This window comes from Notamacropus eugenii, chromosome 6 (assembly GCF_028372415.1).
Source record: "Notamacropus eugenii isolate mMacEug1 chromosome 6, mMacEug1.pri_v2, whole genome shotgun sequence".
Lineage (NCBI taxonomy): Eukaryota > Metazoa > Chordata > Mammalia > Diprotodontia > Macropodidae > Notamacropus > Notamacropus eugenii.
In genome coordinates, this window is record NC_092877.1 from 22,332,816 (window position 1) to 22,355,739 (window position 22,924).

Genomic DNA, 22,924 nt, shown 5'->3' on the forward strand with positions numbered 1-22,924 from the left:
ATTCTGTTATATAAGTGTTCAGTGAAATAGTTAGGGATGTCAGGAATGAGAGCTGGTAACAATTTAAAGAATCATCATGTAAAAGTGGGAATAAGCCTGTGCATTTGTCTCTAGAGGGTAAAAAAAAAAAAAAAAACAGAAGCAATGGATGGAAGCCATGTAGTGAAAAATGCATGTGGTCCCCCTCTCCACAACGGCCCTGAAGTTAAAAAGTTACATTACTGGTTTTCCAAAGTTGAGTCAAGTAACTCTTGGGCCACATGGGCAAGGGCACATCTAATTCCCATTTATTTCTTCCTCAAGGTGACCGTTAATGGCTCCTAGGTCTGTTCTTGTTCTTCTTTTTTCTTAAGATCACTCCAAAAGGTGAAATATAGGTACTCATTCTATGACATGAGTCCTAACTCTTTTTTTTGTCATAAACCCTTTTTCCATATTTGGGAAAGTCTATGATCCTTTTCCAAAATAAATATTTTAAGTAATTGAATGATATGCTTAAACACAATTAGAGGTTAGTGAAAATAAATATCAATCATATTTAACAGATTATTTGAACTCTACCTATAAATCCCTTTGAGGTTCATGGATCCCAGCTTGAGAGACCCAGCTCTGTGGCATTCTCCAGTTTAGAACTGTGTCACAAAATAAGATTTAGAATAATAGCCACTGCTTTGAGGTTTGCAAAGCACTCTATAAAGACTTCATTTGATCCTCATGACAATCCTGGAAGGTAGGTTATATTATTATCCCCACTTTACAGCTGAGGAAACTGAAGCAGATAGAGGTTAAATGATTTGCTCTGGTTTACACAGCTGGTAGATCTCCAAGACTACATTTGAACTTACATCTTCTTCACTCTAGCTATAGTACCTTATGCTCTATGCCACAAAGCTACCTATTTCAATTTAATAAATTCAATTAAATGTGTATTAAGTATCTACTACATGCCAGACACTATGTTAAGTGCTGGAGACACAAAAAGAGGCAAAATACAGTCTCTGCTCTCAAGAAACTTACTACATGGTACTGGGGAAAACAAAATGCAAACAAAGATATACAAAGCAAGGAAAGCACTGGAATTAAGAGGAGGTAGAGAAGGAGATGAGTTTAGTCTGACAAGACCCATTTTTAATGAACTCATTCTGTCTCAATGATTCCTTCCTTCCTGCCTCATAAGTTATCACTTTAATAACCTATTCTAAATGATTTTAGGAATTGTTACCGTGACCTGTAGTCTATAATCTGAAGAAGTCACCTGCTTCCCCATCTGAAGTTGGTGACATTTACATCTCCATCCTCATAGTGCCATTCATTCTGCAAGATTCTTCAAAGACAGGTGTTCAGCAAACTCACCCACAAGTTCTTACATTACCCAGTCATGTACTTCATCAAAACCTGGTGGTTTGAAATCATAGAAGGCCACTAGGGTTTTCTTAGACCTCTTCATTGATCAAGGGTTCAGTTTCTTGTTAACTAATTTCCCCTAAGTTATATTAGGATGGTATAAAGACTTCCTAGGCACAAAGAGTTTTTAGTATCAAAATAACATAAGGGTCATGAACTTAGAGGGATGGGACTGGGTAGAAGTCTTCATGAGAATTTTGTTGAGCAAAGCAAAGAAATAAACTATCATATGTACTCTCTGTTCTATCTGTCTTAAAAAATCACAGTGCTCAAGATGAGCTAGAAATTGCATTTTGGTAAAGGAATTCAACTGTATCATCAAGGAAACTTGATCTAGCTGGAGTGAGCTGAGACAAAAGGCAGAGGTAATGGTCATAAGGGTGCATTTGTGTATACTCGAGGGTATTAGTCAGTATAATTCCCAGAGAAATGAACAGAAATTGAGTTGTTTTAGGCACAGGCACTGATCATGTTTGATTTGCCCTACATTGATTGGCCAACTAACAGTTTATAATGATGTATTTGATGCTACAATTTAGTTTTTCACAGGGGTTCTGAACCTGAGATCTATAAACTTTTTAAAAAATATCTTAATAAGTTTTTCAATATATTCTTTTTCTTTAAAACCCTATGTATTTTAAGCATTTAAAAACATAAGTCTGAGAATGCTTCATCAGACTGCTCACACACACACACAAACACACACTAAAAAACCAAGTTAGGAACCTCTGTCTTGTCTGAGACACTGAGGAATTAAGTGGTTTGCCCATCATCACATATCCAGTCTAAGTCAGAGGTGGAATTTGAATTGTGGTGTCCCTGGCTCCAGCGATAGCACTTAATTCATTATGTCACACTGTTAAATGACCAGGCTGTTCAAAGAATCAAATGAGATGATGTACATAAAGAAATACATACGTGTTAAGTGTACTATTATTTCCACCATGAGCTTTCTCATCTTGAGCAAACTCTTTGAAAGTCAGCAGCCATGGAGATCCCACTGGGAGTTCACCTAGCTTTGATACCACAAAATGGCTCTTCTACTTATCATGATGTCATCACCTACTCTATTTTTTTTTTTTTGGATCTGCATTCTGATCAATTTCTCCAATTCCTAAAATAATAGGAAGGGCTTCTTTTTTCAACCTCCTGCTAGGTTCATTTCAACCCTTTATCTTGAAAGGCTGTTTGTTCACCCTCTGACAGCTCTCTGCAGCTTGTCACCAAGGAGAAGACTGTGGTTAAAACATGCAATTGTATGAATTTCAATATATAAGGGAAAGATGAAAGATGGAAAAAAGAAAGAATAGAAAATGGGTCTGTGGAAAGTCAAGGAATTAACAAAAAGGGTCAAATTACCTGAAGTCAAAACCAAAAGACATCAAGGAGTGGAAAGCCAAGTGCTAAAATAAGATATAATGGGAGATGATTAGAGAAAATATCATAATAAAGTGGAGATAATGGTTGCTAACTGGGAAGGAAAATTGTAAAGAACTAGAAATAAATGGGTAAGATAGAATTAAAGGCAGGATAATGAGACCTGAACAAAGATCATAGATGAAGTGAGAGATAAGCCTGTCATATTATCCAGGGTTGGGCTGGGAACCAATGCATACAGTTCTTATGGGAAGTTTCCAAGTACTGGGTCTATAATTGTTATTTTCAGAGTGAAGGGAAGTTGTGGGGGGAGGAGAGGATGAAAATAAATTAGGAGTGGAAAGAACCTGGATAATTACTAGAGGGATAAGGCTGTCACAGGATTAAGGTGGGAAAAAAAAGCTGGAGGAAAACCTTTGTCCCTTCTTTCCACCCAGAAAAGGAATGCATTCCATCAGAGAGGCCAGGCTGGCCAGTGAATAGGACACCAACTTTTGAGCCAGCAAAGCCAAGGTTTGAATGCCACGTCAGACACTTTTTATGTCCCTGACCAAATCATAACCTCTTGGAGCCTCAGTCTACTCAAATATAAAACAGGGATAATCAGAAACCTCTCTCTACAGTTGCTATGAGGGCCAAGTGAGATCGGTCCTCGTAAATGGGAGTGATTATTATTAACCTGTAGCTTCAAATTATTTCTAACTCCATCTTAATAAAATAGACACCAGGAATCATGAACATGTCAATTTCCAAGTCCCAATGCCTCTCCCATTCCATTCATTCAATGTGTCATTACTGCACTCCCTTTACTGACTGTTCCTGTGCTTCTGCTCTTGGATCTTTTAGAATCTCCTTCTTTCAGGTCAGATCACAGATCATAGAAATGCAAAGTGTTGACTTACATTCAATACAGTTCAACTATCATTTTATTAAGTACTGTGCTAGGTGCTGAGGCACTAGGTACTGTGGATAGAAATACAAAGATGAAGCAAGCTCTACCTTCAAGGAGCTAACACTCTCTTGGGGGGAGGGACATGGAGAATGCAACATGCATAATAGACAATACACTATGGAAACTGAGGAAATAGAGGAAAGATAACAATAAGATATCAGGAGTTCAGGGAAGGTATTATATGGGACCTCAGGTGAGCCTGGAAGGAAGATAAGGATTCTAAGACAATGAAAAGTAGAAAAATCAAGGAATGAGCATCTATTTTACTACATCAATCAAGGATGTTAAGCATCTACTATCTGTCAGGTGGAGGTAGATAGGGTTAGCCCTTAGAAGAGCTGATAAGAGCCTGAACTAGACTAGTGTCTCCATGAGGGAATAAAATAGTGCAAAAAGACAAGTTGACTCTGGTGTCAGAGGCCCTGAATGGCAATCTCACCTCTGATAGTTATCCTGTATGTGACTTTCCCTCCATGGTCTTTAATGTTTTCATCTTTAAATTTAGGCAACAGACAAGATGACCCCTGAGATCCCTCCCAGCTTCATCTGTGATCTGTAGGCATGAGAACTGTTATATCAAAAGTATTTGAAAGTTCTCCAGTCACATATTTGTATTGGGCACATAGTAGTAACTTAAAATTTATTTTATTCATTCATTTATCCAATATTTTTTCTTTAATGCTCTACTGCTATTGTTGCTCATTCTTTGCTCTCGAAAACCTTGACATCAGGGAGGTGACACCATGACATGCAAGTGAACTGGATTTAAGTAAAGGATGGCTGTGTAAAGTCACCAGCCTCACTTTCTCCTCCAGATCCATCTGGGGCCAGTGTCCATATATGGATCAGCATGACTGGAGATGACCCTGGTGGATCTATGGCTGTAAATAATGAGACAATGTGATCCACAAGGAAATGAAAAGAGAGAATGGGTTTGGGGTAGGGTGGGGAGAGAGTAGGTAACAGCATAGTGCTAATAAAAATATACGAATGAGAAGTGTCAAAAAAGAAAAAGGCCTGTATTTACGGTTTATAAATATATATTAAATGAACCTCAAAGGAGCGAGGTCATTGAGCTGCATGAGAGCAAAACAGGGAAAATGAGAAAGGAAAAGGTTTCAGAGGAAAACTAATGTGTTACTTACAGAACAAGTATTCCAGAGGGCACAGTGAAAGGGGTAGCTAGCTTTAGAGTGGTAGGTTGTTAGCAGGAGGAATTTGAGGGGGATAGGGATAAGGGAGCAAGCAACAGGGGATGGAGAGTGGAATTTAAACAACATCCTGTGGTTCAGAGTCACTGAAGGAAATTCACCTTGGACCTCATTCTCCTGATTGGTGATTATTTCTCCTGTTACATTAGTTCCAGAAAATCCCAAACATGCTTTACTTCACTCTACTTTCTGGTTGTTTCCTCCACAGGCTAGACAACCACCTTCCCCTTTTCTGAATAACCTTCTCCATTCCCTCCTCAAGTTCTTGAATTGTGGTCAAATCCTCTTTTCCATATTCCCAGGATAGGCTTTATCCATCTACTCCCTCATGACTCCAGTCAACATCCTCATAACTTTCCTGACTGGTCACCACTGGCTCTCTGTTTTGTGTTATGCCTCGAAGGCAAGGATTTGTATTTATATCTTTAGCACAATGCTGGGCACATAGTAGGAACTTATTAAATTTTCTTTCATTGATCCATTCAATATTTGTTCATTAATACTCTATAACTATAAATAATGAAACAACATGATTCACAGGGAAATAGGAAGAAGCATGGGTTTGGGGCAGAGGGGGCTTCAGCAAATTACCAATAATAATTTACGTGTGAAAAGTATTCCAAAAAGATCAAGGAAAAACTCCCTATTATCTCTAGGATGAAATACAAAATCTTCGACTTTGCATTTAAAGTCCTCTACATTCTGGCTCCCACCAACTGTCACTGCCACGTTTCATGTTACTTCACCCTTTCTCCATTCCAGTCAACCGGACTAATGTGTTGTTCCTTATACGTACAGATATCCCATTTCCCTGCCTCTGTGTGCCATTGCACAAGTTCACCTTTCCCTCCTCCCCATATCTTTATCTCTTTCTCAAAGTCAAAGTATAGTTCAAGTGTCATGTCCTTCGTGAGGTCTTTCCAGAATGTTCTATTTATCCACACTCACTCCTCAAATTACTTTATTTTCTTTTCAGTATACTCTGTATTTCCTTGTGTGTAGGGTGTTACTGCCCTAGTACAGGGATGGGGAAGCTGTGGCTAGATGTGGCCTTGAGGCCTCAGTTTTCTCATCCCTGCCCTAGTAGAATGCAAGATCCCTGAGACCAGGAAATGATTCATTTTTGTCTTTGCATCCCCACCGGGGAGAATGGTACCTGCTGCTGAGTTTGTGCTTAACAAATGTTGGCGGCATTAAATGTATAAGGTAGGCATTGTCACCATATTGAGCATGAGGAGTAGCAGAAGGACTTGTGGAGTATATATTGGTGTAAGGAGCAAGTAAGAGGAGACAGAAAAGAGAGAGAGGGAGAGAAGAGGAAGGAAGGAAAGAACGAAGGAAGGAAGGAAAGAAAGAAAGGAAGGAAGAAGGGAGGAAGGGAGGAGGGAAAAGGAGGAGGGAAGAAAGAGAGCGGAGGTAGTGAGAGAGAAAGGGAGAGAGAGAAAGGGGAGAGAAAAATAAAGCTGTATGCACATATGGCTATGTGCAGAGATGTATAAACATATATGTTTATATATGTGTATGTGTATTTTACATAGAGAAAGCATTCCATTGCCTTGGTGGACTCTCTCCAGAGGGTTTTCAAGAAGGCCAGGATGGGAATCAGGTGAGCCAAGAATGAAGGGAGGCATTGAAAGGTCTAGACTAGAGGGACTGACCACACTCTGGAGATCTCATAGTAGTTTTTGTTCCAACCTTCACTTTTAAGTTGTCTCAGCTTCAACACAGATTTAACAATACAAATACAAACAGAATTTTAAACTATAAAGAACTGTCAAATGAACAGCTTTTGTTTGGGTTGTAATTTGAGTAGTTTAAGGAGAAAGTTCATTAAAAATTCATGGGTTTCACTCAGTGGGCTTCTCAGAGCACTGTCAGGAGTTCATGGGAGGCTCAACCCACAGATGCTCACTGGGAGATGACTTTGAATACATTTCTGAAAATATGCTGAGCTCCTTGAGGACAGCTGCTAAGGCCACATCAATAAGTACAACAGATTCAATTATTTTGACTCAGTTTAAGATCAGTTTACTCAGTCAATTCAATGACCCAGGGATCACTAACATACAGGATGACACAATCAAGACCTAAAAAGTTCTTGACTAAAACATTCAGCTAATTCTAGGAAGAAATGGTAGAGATAAAATGAAAATACATATAAGTTACATATAGGTTAGAAATACATAGGTTACATATAGGTTAGAAAAACTGACTCCAGAAATACAAGTTGGAAGAGTCAGGGTTAGGGAACAAATCACAGAAAGAGGATCTTGGGGCTACAGCGGACAATAAGCTCAATAAGGGGCAAAGATTAAAAGTAAAAAAAAATAAAAGTGAGCACTGATTCTGAGAGTCAGATAGGGTCAATGGAGTATGTCCAATATAATGGTTCTCAAAGTGTTATCTGGGGATCCCTGAAGGTTTCCAATATCATTTCATGGGTTCAATGAGGTACATACTATATTCATTATAATACTAAAATGCTTTAGTTTCTAACATAGTGAATACTGATAAATATAGCCCATATAAACAAATCTCTTGGGGATTCTTAACAATTTTTATGATAAAAGGGATACTGAGATCAAAATTGTTGAGAATGATTTCTCTTATCTAACATTCTTATTTCATGAATGATGAAACAAAGACACAAGGAAGTGCAGAAATTTGTCCAGAATCAAAGCGGTCTGAAGATAGACAAGCAGGGATTTGAACATAGATCCTCCCATTCCAGATAAAAAATTCTTTCCATTGCCCCATGCTGGGGTTGTATTTATGGAGACACAGCTTCCTGGAGTATCAAAGTGTCAGTTCTATTGACATCTACTAGGGTCAAACAACCACACAAGTGTTCTTTTCAGTTCAGGAAATCAATATTTTAGACAGTGCCAGGCCTAGAGGCCTGAGGGCTACCCGAGTCTTACCTTACCTCTATCGCAGGTCTTCAGCTGGCCAAACCAGATAAATGTATGAGAGAAGAGACTTTCCGGAGTCGAACAAGGGTTAGGCTTTATTCAGGGTCTCGGTTACATGTGCAGGGGAAGCTCTTCCTTAGGAGGGAGAGAGAAAATCTCCCAAGGAGGCAAAGATCTTATAATAAGAGATTGGAAGTAGAAGTGTAAGTGGGGAGAGAGGGGGAGGGGAGAGCGAAGAGAGGAAAAACGGAGCCTTCTGTCCTGTCAGGGCCCCTCCCGAGCTAAGAGATCCTTCAGGCTTTCCTGATCCTAATTAAGCTCTCCAGACACATAGTTTGCACCTGAATACCGTGCCTGTTAGATAACAATAGGTGTGCCCAGATCCGGGACAGTCTCGAGGGGGATGCTCCTCCCATCACGTTTCTCACGGGAAGAGGCGGAATTACATGAGATTGCTCAGTCTCACTCCTCGATTCCCTGCTGTTTTCTGGGGGGCCTGATGAGAACTCTAAGATTTAGAAGTTCCCACCTTTACCCGCCCAAGACTGTCCACATGAAATTGAGCTTCCACCCCCAACAAGACAGGACATTGGAAAACTAGAGAATGCCCAAAGAAAGACAAACAAAATGAAGCCTCTGTCCTATGAAGAGTTGAGAAGAGTTTTTAGCTTTGAACAGAGGCAACACTTATACCTAGGCAATGACTTATCTTGGGAAATGGTGCTGAAAGCATGTAGCTAGTTTGCCTCAAATAATAGATGGGATTTTTGAGTTTGGGCTGTGGACCTTATTCCTATACACAAAGATTTTATGTGATCTTCATAACCACACACTGAAGTAGATAATTTTTATCTCCATTTTATCAATCAGGAGACTGAGACTAAGAGAAGTTGATAGCTGATGAGTATCAGAGACAAAATTCAAACTCATGCCATCCTAACTCCGTCTGGCATTTTATTCACTATGGATTACCCCAATCTGTAGAAATGAGACAGTGTATGACAAGTATCTTGAAAGAAACATGGAAAAAATAAGCCCACTTATGAGAATAATCATGCCAATGAAATCACATATACATTGACATGTCATATGCATGTATAGTATATAACATGAGTGAACTGAACTACAGGTGTATCAGCAAGTACCCTGGCATACACAGGAGGGTTTACTGTACAGGTTCTTAGATCTGCTTTTCTAAAAGGAAAGCAACTTTTGAGGGTTCAACAATCTACTTTAACCAAGTACGTATGTCATTCACTTAGTTCAGAGGAAAAAATCAGCACCCTGAACTTCAGAGAAAATACGAATGGAAATTACAAGCAGAATCTACAAACAGAAAAACTAACAAAGAGGACTTCCAACTGTCTAATCACAGACTACACATATATCATTAACAGAGAGAAGCACTAACATGTGGGTTTTCAAAGCTGGGATGCTCCTTACCAGCTCCCCAGAGTCTCATTTGGCACAATAATCTTCTTCCACAAAATAAGCCCCAAAGCAAAACCTCACCTCAGAGGATATATCTTTTCAGGGCTGGAGGGCATGACCACCCTGACCTAGCCTTCATTAGATACTAACAAAAGGTATCTGAGGCCTATTAATGGGAGGAGAAGATCTTTAACTATTCTCCCCACCTACCATTAACCTTATATTAACATTACAACAGGTCATAGCTTAAATTGTATGCAGATATTACCTGTCTAGTTCCACTCAACCACATGGAAGCTTGGATGGAAATCTTCCAGCCATCTGTAGGTCTCTAAATATTTTGTTCTGTCCTCTGTAGTCTCCTGAAAGAGTACTAATCTAGAGGTTCTATTCCTACTTCTCTTGTCTGTTGGCAAAAGGACAACTTCTGGGCTACTCCATGGGCTAAGGCCTTTGCTTTAGTATTTTCTTACCTTTCAGTTATAGCAGAAACAGAATCCTGGAGTTTCTGCTCCTTCCTTTTTTCCTTTCTCTTCTAATATCCAGAGAGAAGACTGGACATCCATTCTTTCTAGCTTTCTTACTTGCTAGATCTCCTCTGATCTAGAGATGAACCACATTGGCTAGCTTCATAGACTTCCCTCCCTCTCCTTCTGCCAGGAGTTGATAAATTCATACACTTGTATTCAGGAAGGTTGCTCTAGACATAGGACAGGTATCAATTAGAATCAATTAGAATATTTGTAGGATTCACACTGTGCCTTATATTTTAAAAGTAAAATACGCTTATACATACATATATGTACACATATATGTACATATGTATTATATATGTCATTATTGATAGATTTTTCCATTATGTTGATTGTTTATTCACCTGATGGTCCATGTAATTGGTGGGTTAACTTTTGCTAGATGAACATGCTAATATTCAGTTTAAAATTCCCCTATAATATATATTCTGATGATATCCATTGAATACCTCTTCCTAGAATGGGGATTCTTAACCAGGAGTCTAAAAAAAATTTTTTTTTATTAACTGTAAATTATTGACTCTCTTTGTATTTTGATATAGTTTATTTAATGTATTTAAAAATATTATTCTTTTCTCTCTTGGATCTATGTCTGACTCTTCAGAATTCATTACCATATCTCAGCAGCTTTCTCATCACAGAAGTTCCCTCCTCCCATGTGGTCTTTTCACTTGGAATATCCCTTCACTCACAGCCTGTTTTCCCACTCATGATTTCTTCCTGGAATTCATTTTTGAGAAAGGACTCAGGATAACCATTTATCTTTCTCCTCCTGGTTCTGATCTTGATTCTGAAATTGGCAACCATGCCCTTATTCAGGTTCCTTCCCTCCTTTACCTTCTCAGCTCCTTTTTAATAGGTTATTCTCACCTTTTAGAATATTATATCCTGAGAGCAGAAACTGGCTTTCTTTTTGCTTATATTTGTATTGTATGAGGTATAGTGTTTCACACAGAGTAAATGCTTAACAAAAGGTCATTGATGACTTGAGAAAGAATTCATAGGCTTCCTTAGACTGCCAAGGGGATTCAAGGTTAAGAATTGTTGTTTTATAGAAAAATACAGACAATAAGGGTTTAGCTTTGCCTGTACACTAAGACAAAGGCCAAAAAATTCCAGAAGTCCTGGAACCCCAACAGGTTTAGGGGAATAGCAGTCCAAAACCTGACAAAAAGTTGGTTTATTCCCTCTTCCTCCCTAGGTTTATTGACAACGAGCAATTTCGTCAATGAGGACAATCCTTCTACATACTTAAGTTATAACCCATCTGTAACTTACTAGGTGAACTTTAAGGGTTGTTGTTACCAAAAAATTAATCACTCTTGGTCTAACCTAAAGACATATTCCCCACTTAACGAGGCTGGCCCTCAGAACAATTTATTCAATTCATTAGCAAGTCCCTTCTAAAATATTTGCTTCATAGGATTTACCTACACTTGCCCTCTGCAGGGATAGCCTTCAAAAACCCAGAGTCACCTGTCTGGCAAAATTAATCATTCAAAAATGAGCTTCAAAGAAGCAAGGTAGCATAACCATGTCAAATTATACCTATTTGGATTTTACAATTGCAGCAAAAAAGAGAAATATTTAGGGGCATGAGCCAAGAATCAGAAAACCTGAGTTCTAGCTTTGGTTCTTACATTAGCCAGCAAGTGACCTTGATTTATCTCTTTGGAGGTTTTCAAGAAGAGGATGATGGACCACTTGCCAGGTAGACTACAGTGGGATTCCCTTCAGGTATAAATTTGTACTAAGAAACACTAGTCTTCCAGTGACCTTGGGCAAGTCACTTTTCTTTGGGCCTCAGCTTTCTCCTCCAGAAAACAGTAAATCTTGAGAACCTACTCTGTACGCTCTAAGGTTCTATTCAAATGACTTTTTTCAATCAGGAATTTAGAACTTACACAAGGAGTTATGACTTTATTGTGTTACATAGCTCTGCCTTCTCAGGTCATGACCTATCTATAACTCAGAGTCTCAGAAGGATGTCTGGGAATTAGAGTGCCTTGCCCAATTTAGTTTCAAAGATGGGATTTGGACCCAGTTCCTCCTGAATCCAGGTATAGTATGTCATCCACTATACCACACCACCAAACCACTGAGTTTACGAAGTAGAACAACTGACAGAGAGGTTGTCAACCCAATAAGATTAGGGAAATTACTAGGCTCAAAGATCACAAAAAAGGAGTGAATGAGAAAGCAAAGACAGACTCTAGAGGTAAAAAAAAAAAAAAAAAAAAAAAATGACTACCTGAACAATAAACTTAAAAAAACAATAGAGGATAGAGGAAAGTGTGTTAAGACATTTTGTTGAGATTCAAATGGTAACTGAAAGGAGCAAAACAAGGGTAATTTCGAGGCCATACGTGGTTATATAATTACTTTTCAAGCTCCTGAACTGTAAATGACTAATGCTTACAAGTAATTACAAGACAATTATAGACAGAAAAATTGCTGAATTCACTCTTCATTCAGGTACTGTGATAAGACTCTCAGTCAGGCTACATAATTTGAATAAACGAATTGCTGTATGAAATGTTGAAATAAAAGGCAGGTGTCTTGCCAAGAACTTGATCCACAGAGAAAGCTCCTGCCTCTTGGTACAATGACTTTTCCTTGAAATAGGATGGGCATGCCAAGTGTCTATGACAGGAGGGAAGTTAGAGATAACCTAGTTCAAGACTCTCATTTGCCAGCAGAGCCAATGGTGGCCCTAGTTGGGGAGGTGATGTACTTAATACTACCTAGTTAGCTTAGTTGGGGGATGAATCATACCTAGAATCCAAGGCTCTGGAATTTCTAGATCAGTGACCTTTCCAGTATTCCCTAGGAAAGGAAAGGATCAAACTGATGATACAAATGGTTAGGCAGCATCCCCTGAGCTAAAACTCAATGCAATGTTGCTGCTTTGGCTGTGGGTATAGGTATTGTAGTGAGACTTGCTATCGAGTAACTTTTGCTTCCATTCTACTATCTATGAAGGTCAAGCAAAGCACAGTGAGAAGCAAGATTTGGCATTGATGAAGGCTGCTTCTAAACTCTCAGTTTGGTCCTTTCGTATATGTCATGTTATTTCTCATTATCACCCCCTACACATCATATTTTGTCCTTTTTTTCAAAGTAAAGAGAATAAAAAAAATAAATTTGTTTTGAGGATTGCTATCAATTTCATTACACTTCTGGACATACAGACAGCCAGCAGAGGTTTCTACAAATTTCCAAAACTTATACTTCTCTACCTGATTTGTGGTTAAATGTAAAAGGCACCATATTATCTTAGTGCCAGAAATGATCAGACACATGACTAGTCTGAACTAGTTAGAGACCTGAATTGTGATCCTAACTCTTGACAATAAGTGGCAGTGTGACCTTGGGTAAGCACTCTTTGAGGCCCATTTCCCTTAACTGGGAATGGGTGGGAGAAGGGGGAGGGAGGGTCTATGGCTTCTCCAAGGTCATATCCATAGCTAACATTCCAGGATTATAGAATTTACTGTTTGGATATTCAATTGAATTCAAATCAACATTTATTGAGTACCCATGGTGTACAAAATATAGGTTTGGGGAACTTAAAGGCAAACACAAAACCTTTGTCTTCAATGACCTGAAATTATCATCTTTATTTTTTAATTCAGTTCTAGATTTTTCAAAACTTGAAAAAATATCACTCAGTGCTTATGGCTTTTTATGATTAATATATTGTCTCAATCTTGCTTTGATTTTTTCATCTTTAAATATCTCTTTCAGTTTACAAGGACCTGACTTCTGGTCCAATGGTTGGATAATTCTACTTATTGATATTATATTTATATAACAAGAACAAAAAGTGTCAAAATGGATAGTTAAAAGTATTTAAAACAAATTTTCAAGTACTGGTCCTTTATTCAAGACCTTTCAGTGCAACAGTTTAATGACCCATACTCTTGAAAAAGTTTCTTATCTTAATATAAAATCATAATAGCAGTATATCTTGATATAGGAGTATAATAACACATTCTACAATTTTATCTGGTACTTCATGGAGGGTGGAGGAAGATAAGGTGTATAACTAAATGGAAAATTAATAGATGGCAATTGAGTTAGCCTGTTTTTCAAAGTGTCATTTTCTTCAGCATTTTTTTGGGTCTCCTTTAGCAAGGTGTTGATCTGCTTCTCATCTCCCTCATTTCTCTTCCCAGTTTTTCCTCCACCTCTCTTGATTTTCAAAATCCTTTTTGAGCTCTTCCATGGCCAGAGCCCATGGTATATTTATTTTGGATGTGTGGGATACAGAAGCCTTGACTTCTGAGTCTTTCCCTGATGGTAAGCATTGTTCTTTCTCATCAGAAAGGAAGGGAGGAATTATCTGTTCCCCAAGAAAGTCTTATTTTTTTTCCCCTTTTCTGGGCATTTTCCCAGCCAGTGACTTGACTTCTGAGCATTCTCTTCACACCCACCTCACCTCCAGATCCACCCAGTCAACACTTGGGGTCTGAGATTCAAATGCTGCTTCCCAGCCTCAGGGCTTTGGGCAGGGGCGGGCCTGCTATTCAGTGTGAGATTAAGTTCAGGTGGTCAGGTGGGGGCAGGGCTGCCTTATGGGGCTCAGTTCCCTCAGGGGGTTTATGCAGAGACCTTCAACAATGGATCCAAGCTCCTGCCTGCTTGGGGAGTCCCTGTCCGTGGCTGCCTCCGCTGCTGCCTCCTGAGGGGGCCCGAGCCACGGGGACACCACACTCCCCTGTTGGCCACCCAAAAAGACTCTCTCACTGACCCTTGTCTCCTGTGGGTGGAGGGACCTGCGCTGCAGCTGGAGATTCTGTCCCTGAAGCCTGCTGGGATCTGCTTCTCTTGGTGCTTTGTGGCCAAGGCAAGGCTGGGCTAGGCTCTGGTCTGGTGCGCAAGGGACCTTTCGCGTCAGGTTTTCAGGGCTCTCTGGAACAGAAATCTCCTCTGCTCCATTGTTCTGTGGCTTCTGCTTTTCCAGAATTTGTTGGGAGTTCTTCTTTACAAATATTTTATGGGCTGTGGGTTCAGAGCTAGCATATGTGTGTCTTTCTACTCCACCATCTTGGCTCCTCCCCAAAAGATGGCAATTGAGATAACCAAAGGATGCCATTTCCAAAGGGTCAGAGGAAACGTACTGATTTCCCTTCCTAGGACAAGAGGCCAAGACTCTCCATTTTGGCCATCTGAGAGATTACAAAAAGCATTTAACGGGGCTTCACTGAATTCCATAGAAGGAACTGGAGGTAGTGAGGCCCATCAAGGAAAGGAAAAGCCAAGGAGTAGAGAGACAGAGAGTTCCTGGCTATTCTGTAAGGCTGCAGCAGAGCAGACCTTAGTTAGCAAGTTTGGTTTCCTGAACCTCAAACTATGGGTTCAACCTCCAAATCTTTCAGTTTCTTCTTGTTGCCTTCCTCTAGTGGTGTCAGACTCAAGTAGAAACGAAGCCTTGAGGGATGCACATTGAATTAAAAAATCATAAATTAATATTCTCTGTTGTATTATAATTGTATTAAATTTGATAAACATTTTTCAATTATATTTTAATCTGGTTCAGGCTCCCTTGTGAGCTTTGTGGCCCAAGTTCAACACTATTGACTTGGTGTAGGTGCTTAATAATTATGTGGTGAATAGAACTGAATTTCCATTTCAAATGCAGTTGAACTGAGACACAACAAAACACTAAAACAAATACCATATACTCTGAGTGTATGGCCATGTTAGTAGGTAGAATGGAAAGGGGATACTTTAAGGAAGAAATGCCAGTTTTATCAATGAATCCTAAGCCAGATTTGTTTACTGCTTCGTTGTTTGTTTCTTTACCAACCTGGTATCTTTTAGCAAATGTAATCCCTCAAAATTTTTATCCATGCCTCATCACAATGCTACCACCATTTCCTAGGTAATGCAGTGGGTAGAGTGAGTGATGCTCTTAAAGTCAGAAAGATCCGAGTTCGATTCTTGCCTCTGATATTTATTGGCTATGTGACCCTGAGCAAACAACTTAATTTCTGAGCCTTTTTTTGTAAAATGAGTTTCCACAGTTGCAAAACGGGCATTAATATTCACTGAGTTATTGTGAGGATCAAATGAAATAATGCATGTAAAGCACTTTGCAAATCTTCAAGTACCATATAAATGCTAACTATTGTTATAAGGGCATATACATGGTGATGATGATGATGGTGGTGATGGTGATGATGATGATGACGATGATGATGATGATGGTGGTGGTGGTGATGGTGGGGATGGTGATGGTGATGATGATGATGACGATGATGATGATGATGATGGTGGTGGTGGTGATGATGATGATGACGATGATGATAATGATGGTGGTGGTGGTGATGATGATGATGACAATGATGATGATGATGGTGGTGGTGGTGATGGTGGGGATGGTGATGGTGATGATGATGATGACGATGATGATGATGATGATGGTGGTGATGATGATGATGATGACGATGATGATGATGATGGTGGTGGTGGTGATGATGATGATGACGATGATGATGATGATGGTGGTGGTGGTGATGATGATGATGACGATGATGATGATGATGGTGGTGGTGGTGATGGTGGGGATGATAATGATGATGATGGTGGTGGTGGTGATGATGATGATGATGACGATGTTGATGATGATGGTGGTAGTGGTGATGGTGGGGATGATAATGATGATGATGATGACACAAAATAAAACAAAAACACAACTGGAATGAAGTTGCATCCCTTCTTTAGTGGCCCAAATATCAAACAACAATCCAAGAAGAGAAACTCTTTTCTTAATAGGATGTATTAGAACAACAGTTTTCTAAGTGTGATCCTAGGACTCCTGAAACACACTCAGGATATCTGAGAGTTCAAAACTATTGTAATCATAACACTAAGATATTTTGACTTATAATATGACAAATATCAATAGATATAACTCAAACAAAATCTCTTTGGAAACCCAATAATTTTTGAGGGCACTGAGGCCCAGAAAGTGAAAATGGCTATGATTCAAGCCATGAGAACATGTATTATCATCATCTTCATCACCACAGGTAGCCTTCACATATTCACATAGCACCTACTATGTGCCTGTTACTATGTTAGGTGCTTTGTAAATATTATCTCATTTGATACTCCTGGAGTATCTTGGAGAGTAGAGGTTATAGTATTTCTGATTTTGTTGTTATTCAGCCATTTTCTAGCCATGTCTGACTCTCCATGACCCCATTTGGGGTTTTCTTGGCAGAGATACTGGGGTGGTTTTCCATTTCCTTCTCCAGCTCATTTTACAGGTGAGGGAACTAAGGCAAACAGAGTTAAGTGACTCACCCAGGGGCATACAAGGTCAAATTTAAACTCAGATCTTCCTGACTCCAGGACTGGTGCTCCATCTGCTGTGCCAGCTAGCAGCCTCTTGATAACACAATGACACACCAAAGTAGAGATAGAATAAGCCAGTCTCTGGAAGAATCTACACTCTCATTCCCCTCAAGTTCTGGTGAAATAAGGCTTTTGTTTGATCTGTGGAAGGTAATTGTGATACAAAGGAAAGAGCTGTTGGCTAGAGACCTCAAGGTCAATATTTGAGTCTGTCCTTTATTTGACATGTGACTATATGTCTTCCTTAGTGGCATATAAGCTCCTTGAGATCAGAGACCTTTTCATTTTTGTTTTTGTAACTCCATAACCTAGTGTAATACTGCCATGTGGTAGGCATGTCATAAATGCTTGAGGATTCATTGACCTTGGAGAGGCCACTGAACCTCAACTCAGCCTTCTTTGCCTGGCTGCTAGGTGACCTGGGGTCAAGAAAATCTGAGTTCAAATCCAGCTTCATACACTTATCGGCTGTGTGATGCTGGGCAAGTCACTTAAGCTCTGTCTGCCTCAACTTTCTCAAATTAAAAAAAAAAAAATTAAAAGTCTTAATAACAGCACCTACATACCAGAGTTTTAGTGAAGATCAAATGAGTTAATACTTGTAAGTTGCTTACTACAGTGCCTGGCACATTGGAAGGGCTTAATAAATTATCCTTTTCTTCTTTCTCTCCATGCTTCTTCACTCCATCCATTCCTTCCTTATTTCTTTCCTTCCTTTTTCCTTACTCCCTCGCTTTCTTCCTCCTTCCCTTTCCTCCTTCCTTCCTTCCTCCTTCTTTTCCCTTCTTCCTGCTCAATGGGAATAACAATGAGTGAACTGCCTACGTCTTGTGACAGAGATGTGTAGAACTTTGTAACAAATGAGCTGCATATCAGAGGATCACATAATATAGGGGCAAAAGGAAGTGTGGAAGTCATTAATTCCTACCTTATTATTTTATAGATGAGGAAACTGAGACCCAGAGAGAGGAAGTGATTTGCCTATGCCCCCAAAGGAGTAAGTAGTAAATAAAAGGAAATCAATGATTATTATGACTCTGAGTGTATCATCACTGGACCTTGCTACCCTTTTAGTCCAGAGTGCTTTCCCTGATATCATTTTACTAGCCCATCACAAAGCTAATGTGTCATAGCGCAAAAGCTGATGGGGAGACTGACCTCCATCCTGAGGAACTCCCTTCTGACCTCTACTTTCTCCTCTGTCAAGCAAGATTGGAAGAAAAGAAAGAAAGAACACTCTGACTACAATCCCCAGTAAACAAAACTCTAACCACCCTCCCCAAACACACACAGTGGAACTTGAGAATTCTAAACGTTATCTAAGTGTTAACACAAGTATTGGGGATGCTGATGCTCAGAAAGTCTTCGTTATGAAAATTTTATTTGCTCTATCAGCTACGGAGCAAATATAAAGAACATAAAGAAAAATTTATGAAAGAAAAAAAATGTGTGAGGCTCTGCACATCCTTCAACATTTGATGTCATCATAAACAACCCAGGTTTTGCTCTCACGGTTACTGTGATGCAATACCAGTTCCTCAGTGTATCTCTTGCCTTTTCTCCTGCAGTGTACATCAATTATTAATACCAGTTCATGATATACACTACCTACCACTTCCCTAACTGGATTTTCATCTGGTGTGTGTGTGTGTGTGTGTGTGTGTGTGCTGGAGGAATTTCCCAAGGTGACCAACTATAAGTGGACCACATCTCATTTTCTCCAGTTTTTGTCTAGATCCAACATACAAACCCTAAATTAGTCAGCTAACTCATCCCCTCCCTTACCCACCACCTCCCCTGACAAGACAATAGATCACATAGAGGCAGCTAAGCAACCCAGGTGGGAGCTGGGTATATGGACCACACAACTGTGTTCAATGCCAGGATGAACAGGTGTGGATTTTTATTGATGCAACAGAAATAAACAGCAAAATAGAATCCAACAGACCCAACACAGCTTTTCTAAAGTGGAAAGCAACAGAGATAGTTTTGGGTCCTTTTGATGGAAACTCACTTTCATGTCCTATAGTAAGCTTTTCCAGTTCTTTCTTGAACACATGATGCTGGATCAATCCTTCTTATGGATCTTTCTCTTCTCTCAAATCCCCAGTGGAATCAAAGGAAAAGGTCAGAAAGAAAAAAGAAGAAGAAAAAGGAAGATATGGATGAAAAAGTGGTGAAAAAGCCTTGAAAGCATTGCAGTTGGAACCTACTCCTAACTGAGGGATTAATTGGTAGATAATCCAAGTCTGCAACATATTCCCAGTAAGCCATGTACAAGTGAGAATAAGCTGCACCAAAAACTCAGATTGAAAGGAAAAAGAAAGAAAAGTTGACGATGATAAAGCCAATTAGTGATGATAAGAATGGAGGAACTCACGTGACAAAGATTCAAAAAATGTCTAGGTATTAACCCTACTGAGGATGTGCTTGGAAAGCTGCTTAGTCATGGCAAAAAGTCCTTCAGGCAGCATGAGAAGAGACTTCTAGCTAGCATCACCCCAAGCACTGTTCTGATCATGCACACTTGCCTCCATGGGGGCAAGCAAGTGGTTTTCCTGAAGCAGATGGCTAGTGGCTTACTACTGGTGACTAGACCTCTGACCAACAACCATGCTTCTCTGAGAAGGACCCATCAGAAATTTGTCATTGCCACCTCTAGCAGGGTTAATCTGTTGAGTGTAAAAAATTCAAATCTGAAAATCATCTTACTGATGCTTACTTCAAGAAGAAGAGGCTCCATAAACCTAGACAACAAGGAGGGATTTTTGACACAGAAAAAGAGAAATATAAGATTACAGGACAGTACAAGACTGATCCAAAAACAGTAGACTCTCATATTCTACCCCAAATTAAGAAAATTCTTCAGCTCTGTGGCTATTTCTGTTCTGTATTCTCTCTCTCTCCAGTGGAGTTTATCCTCACAAATTGGTATTTTAAATGCCTTGCAGAGAACTCTAATTAAAATAGCTAAAATAACAAAAAAAAAATTCTTCTTATGTGTGAGAGTCCCATAGCTTTTGGGGAATCCACTGAATGATCAGTATCACAGAAATTCCTAAATAGACACATCAGGCTTTCTCTATTCCTATCTTTTCATAAGAACACCAGCACATTTATTTGAGAATAAAAGCACTTTGGTATCTAAGAGAATGGGATGGCCACTTCCACTACACAGAAACCGCTGAACTCCCTGTCTGTTCATCCACCATCACCTCTCACTCTGGACAAAGAACATTTAGTCATGGATAAAAATGTGTTGGTGCAGAAGGCCAGGCTGGCTAAGCAGGCTGGGAGATATGATGACATGGCAGCCTGAATGAAGTCTTTAACTGAGCAAGGAGCTGAATGATCCAGTGAGGAGAGGAGTCTTCTCTGTTACTTACAAAAATGTTGCCAGGGTCCGAAGGTCATCTTGGAGGGTTCTTCAAGTACTGAGCAAAAGAAGGAAGGTCAGGTGGCCCTAGAATAGAGAAAATTGACACAGAACTAATAGATATCTGCAATGATGCCCTATCTCTCTTAGAAAAATTTCCTGATTCTTAATTCTTCACAAGCAGAAAGCAAAGTTTTCTATTTGAAACTGAAAGGAGACTACACCATTTCTTGGCTGAGGTTGCTGCTGGTGATGACAAGAAAGAAAGAGTGGATCCATCTCAACAAGCATGTCAAGAAGCATTTGAAATCAGCACAAAGGAGATGCAAGCAACACATCCTATAAGATTGGGTCTGGCCTTGAACTTCTCCGTATGCTGTGGTGAAATCCGGAACTCTCCAGAGAATGCCTGATCCCCTGCAAAGACAGCTTTTGATGAAGCCATCCCTGAGCTTGATAAATTAAGTGAAGAATCATATGAAGACAGCACACTAATAATGCAATTACTGAGAGACAGCTTGACATTGTGAGTATTGGACTCCAAGTCAATGAGGCTGAAGCACTAGAAGGAGGGGAGATTTCCTTCCAACTTTTGTCTACCTCATTCTAAATTTTATACAGTAAACCATTTGTCATCATGCTGTCCCACAAATAGTCTTTGTTACAACTTATGACAGGTTTACGTGAATTCCATTTGGATTTCTGTATTTCCCATGTGGTTTTTAATGTTTAATATTAGAGGATTAGAGTCAGTTAACATTTATCTGCTATCCCCTTTCATCTGGTGGCCAATATGGGGATATGGAATTTTTATACATGTTTCACATGTTTGGCATGGCACTTCTGGTATATTGTGATTTCACAAGGCCAGTGTTAACACAGCTTCCATGCCTAAGCGGAACAAAACTGCCTTCATATTTGCATAAAGAGATAATTGGTTCCAGCCACAGGTATAGTTCTATTGGGTACTTTGTAGTTGGAACACTCCTGACTGTGGTAGAAACAGATGTCTCATAAATATGACATGTCATTCCATGTGTATCTGTGGAATACACAGTCTCAACGTGTATACCTTTATGATGGCAGCTGCAAAAGTATTCCTTAAGACAAAGTTTTAATTGGTTCATTTACTCTGGATAAGGGCAGAGACAGTTCATATTCCATTATTTGTAAAGCTACCTGCTATTTGCTTTCATTATTTTTGCTACATTCATTCTACTTGTACTTAAATGGATTATGTAACCCAAGGACAAATATATAAGTAAAGATGCAATAAAAATGAATTACTTGATATCCATAAGGTCGCAGCAGTAAAACACAAAGCCCATGTGTTTTACTTTTTTTTGGTTTTTCGCTTTTGTTATATTTTTGACTAAGATACTTGTGCTGTAAAAATAGTTAACAGGGAAATAACCTGAGATGATGGCTAGCTTTGTTTGATGTCTTATGAAATTTCTTGAACAATCTCACCATAATTCTTAAGAACATACGTGTTAATTTGATGTAAGTGGAATAAAAATGTTTTATGAATGAAAACAAAAAGGAAAAAAGGGACCTCAGAAGTTACCAAACTCAACACTCTTCGTGATACATGTATGTGCTGTACAATGTTTCTGACAAATAATCACCAAGATTTTGTGAGTATTCCCAGTGATAGGGAACACTCTCTCACAAGGTAGCTCCTTCCACGTAGGGGCTTCTCTATTTAACTAGTCAAACCAAGAAGTGTTTTTAAAGTACCAGGCACTATGCTTAGTGCTGAGGATACAAAGAGGTCAAAAAGTAAGACAGTTCTGCCCTCAAGGACTTCACAGTCTAATGGGGGAGAGAATATGGCAGCAATCATGTGCAAGCAAATATATACAGTATAGATTGGAAATAACTTTAGAGGGTACTAAGTACTAACATTAAGGGGTAGCAGGAAAGCTTCTTAAAGAAAGTGCTATTAAAGCTGGGAATTTGAAGAATTCAGAAAAGCCAGAAGGTGAAAATTATTCTTCCTTCTATTGAAACCAAGTCTTCCTTCCTTAATTTCTCTCCATTTATTTTATCCCTTACCTTCTGGGACCAAGAAGAATAATTTTTCTTCCACAAGATAGCCCTTATTTGAAGACAGTGAACACATACCATCTAAATCTTCCCTCTCCCCAAGCCAAACATTGCCTTTTATTTTAAGCATCATTAGCATATTCTGGGATCCCTTCACAGTTTTTGTCATCTTCCGTGATCATGCTCCATTGTATCATCATATTAACATATAAAATGTGATGAATGGACACAAAATAACAAGATAAGACTCTATTAGCACAGAATACAATGAGACCATGACTTCTGTAGCTCTGTACATTATATGGATCAATCAA

General features: G+C 39.2%; 1 pseudogene; it reads left to right on the forward strand.

The window, feature by feature from the left end:
* Positions 1-20,429: 20,429 nt before the first annotated feature.
* LOC140512021 (14-3-3 protein zeta/delta pseudogene) lies at positions 20,430-21,171 on the forward strand (annotated as a pseudogene).
* The last annotated feature ends 1,753 nt before the right edge of the window (positions 21,172-22,924 follow it).